The sequence below is a fragment of the Atta colombica genome, unplaced genomic scaffold (genome assembly GCF_001594045.1).
Source record: "Atta colombica isolate Treedump-2 unplaced genomic scaffold, Acol1.0 scaffold7, whole genome shotgun sequence".
Lineage (NCBI taxonomy): Eukaryota > Metazoa > Arthropoda > Insecta > Hymenoptera > Formicidae > Atta > Atta colombica.
In genome coordinates, this window is record NW_017259561.1 from 1,820,268 (window position 1) to 1,823,686 (window position 3,419).

Here is a 3,419-nt window from a genome sequence, read left to right on the forward strand (position 1 = left end):
ACGACGACGACGACGACGACGACGACGACGACGACGACGACGACGACGACGACGACGACGACGACGACGACGACGACGACGACGACGACGACGACGACGACGACGATCACTTCTGCCACGCTGCTGGTAAGCTGCTACTATTCCTACTCTTGCTTTATATGTATTTTCTTTTTCTTTTTCTTTCTCTCCCTCCTATCCTCCCTCTCTTTCTCTTCTCTGTCTTTCTTTCTCTCTCTCTCTCTCTCTCTCTCTCTCTCTCTCTCTCTCTCTCTCTCTCTCTCTACAGAACGATGCGTGCATGAATCGGAGTGACACGCGCGGTTCCAATTCGGTATATACGACACGCAGTACTATGGTGTGTAATTTGTGTGGTAGTGGTGCTGTAATGCGCTGCTCGGTAATGGTAGGGGGGCCATGGTAATCTATGGCCCGAATAAAAGGTGATTTCCCACCTGACAAGACACGCTCGCGACCTCAAATCTCAAACGTTTGGATCTTAACGAGTGATAAAAATGTTTCGGTATACACGTGATTGTATGCGTTAGATCGGAGTCACGATATCTCTTGGACTAAGAAAACAGTATGAAAAATAATATAGGTAATGTGAATATATATCTCCCACGATTATTGTGTTATTAATTTATTTATGTTACAAGGATATGACGCAATAAAAATATTGGAAATAGAAAAGATTCACATTTACTTGATATTTCCTCCACTTCAATGTAAATTCAATGTAAAAAAATTGAAAAATTTATTTTAATTTAATGAAATTTCATGTAAACATGAAATTATTATTATCAGCAATATACTTTTTACATTTTTGTCCGACTCTTTTATTTGATATTCACGTTTGAAGTAGTGAATTAGTTTTTTAGAACATCCAATTTATCGTAATTTTATTTTTTAATCGCATTGTCATTTTATATTTTGCGCGTTTTCCTGTAGTAACTAAATAAATATATTAAATATATTTTAAAATATATGCAATCATAGACGCGCACAGATGGAACCCATTTTATTTTCATTTTAGGTTAATTTTATTTTAGAAAAATAAAATCGGTATATTAACGCTGCAATTTGGCAAAGATGAAAATATTATCTCTTACATATAAAGTATTAACCAATCCACTTCATTACAGTACATTTAGTCATAATTTATCGGCATATCTGGCACAAATCTATTTTATCAAATATGAACAATTTATTCGTTATTGCAAGAGAGATTATTCGTTTCCTCATATTTTCTCGTTGACGTCAATACCTAGATATACATATATCGAAATAGAAATTTTAAATATAGATATATTATGAATACGTATAAGAATATTATGTATACTTTTATATATGTATATTTTTAATTTTATGCCATAAAGTCTTTTGTTTTTCTCTTTTCGTATATTTACGTAAATAAATATTTACTTGATACCTTTTTACATACTGTAAAAATGGATACAGCGTATTTAGAACATTAAACAAATTTATTTTTCATATCGATCGCCACTGTGTATCTCTAAAATCTAAAGATAATTTTATTAAAAAATCTCGAACACTGAGAATTTTATTCATAACTTTAAAAGTCCTTTCATATCATGATTTTGAATGCAATCAGATGTTTACAATTTTCAAAAATTAACGTTTTCAGTAGGGATGCACCGGATTGAAAAATTATTGAATATTGGATATCCGAAAAGAATGTTTTTTTTTTTACTCAGCTTTTTTTTAGACGTTCCGGAATCCGGCCCGATATCCGGAAATTACCTGATATCTCGAAAAATTGCCTTCCCGGATGTCAGATATCAGATATTTTCCGGATATCGGGCCGGATTTCGGGACAATGTCTAAAAAAAAAGCTGAGTAAAAAAAGGAAAAGAGACCGTAAAGGAAAAATATTGATAATAATTAATGATTTTAATGTTACGTCCAAGTTTGATTGTCAATAGAGATGATAACTATATAGAGAAAAAAATTGTAATTTTGCAGCAATATACTATAAGATCTTATAGCATTATTAGATTAACATGCCGAATAGGAGAGACAATTCCGAAGACCTTGATCTTGATATATGTCAAGATCACGACCCTGAGTAACTTCCACGTTTTAGCCGTCGCTCGTCATTCATTAAAGTTATTAATAAAAAAAATTTGAAAAATGATATCCCTTTCTACTATATAAAACAGAAATTTTCCGCTTTAAAGTATATTTTACAACTTTCGACAACGCGAAGCGATTCTCACCTTATCTCCCCCCCCCCCCTCTATTTAGGGGCGCATGACTTCCACGCGAAGCGACTTTCACCTCCTTGCTAGAGTTATATAAGAAATTATATAAGAAAATATTTTGCGTTGTTAAAGCAGGGAATTTGTTTCATCGGAGCACAGTTATGTGCTCCAATGTCCAAAAGTTAAGTTTTATTGATGAACTTTTTTTGTTAATAACTATTTAACGAATAATAGCTAAAACCTAGTCGAGATCACTCAGAGTCATGACTTTGACAACATGTGTCAAAGTCAAGATCATCGGAGCTGCTTCCTCTATTCGATATGTTTACCCATTATTAATATACATATTTATTTATAGAACATTTATATGTATAATAAAAAAATCAATTTAATGATATTATATATTATCCAAATATTTGTGTTAACAATCATTAACAAATTTATATAAATTATCGATAATATCAGCATGCTTCAATTATTTCCAGGCCCTCGGAGCCCTTTTTACATGAACATTTGCTCAGGATTGTCGGTCTTTAATATCTCATCGGTGGCATGATGTGTTATATTGTCCTTCTTTAATATTCGATGAACAACAACGAACGATGAACGACAAATAATATATCAAGCGTTTCATGTGTAATTCAGAACACGCTCTATATCCTATTTCTGTTTTATGTCTAATGAATGATAAAAATAGAATGACACATTGATATTGTTGATATCGCTTCCCGAATGCAGTTCAATTAAGACTATAAATATTTGGATAATATATCATTAAATTGTTGATTTTTTATTATATATAAGTGTATCATAAAAAAAAGATATTTCTTTTTTTTTCAAAAAGAAAGAATTTCTTACACAATTTTTATTTACAATTATCTTTTTTTTTGTCTTTCCTACGTAAAAAGAAAAAGATGAACGAATTATGTACGAAGTTCAGCAGAAAAAAATGGAAGTCTGCATCCTAAATTTTCAATATAAAATTTCAACTGCATATATTCCCGAATATCAATGATATCCGACTATCCGGTCGGATAGTAAAAAAATGCCGAATAATGGATACTTTCCGGATATTTAATGTATTTCTAGTTTTTAATAATCTAGAATACACATGTATCCGACCATTTATAAACATCAAATGCAAAAAATATTTAAATATAAAAAAATATTAAAATATTAGTATAGTAATATTAATAT

At 31.2% G+C, this 3,419-nt stretch overlaps 1 protein-coding gene across 1 annotated transcript in view; it reads left to right on the forward strand.

Annotated features, from left to right (window-relative positions):
- Positions 1-69: 69 nt before the first annotated feature.
- LOC108692355 (polycomb group protein Psc-like) overlaps positions 70-3,419 on the forward strand; it is a 14,655-nt gene continuing 11,305 nt past the window's right edge. Inside the window, exon 1 of the mRNA XM_018200573.1 lies at positions 70-126. The gene's annotated coding sequence lies outside the window, so the exon portion shown is untranslated. The remainder of the gene's footprint in view (positions 127-3,419) is intronic.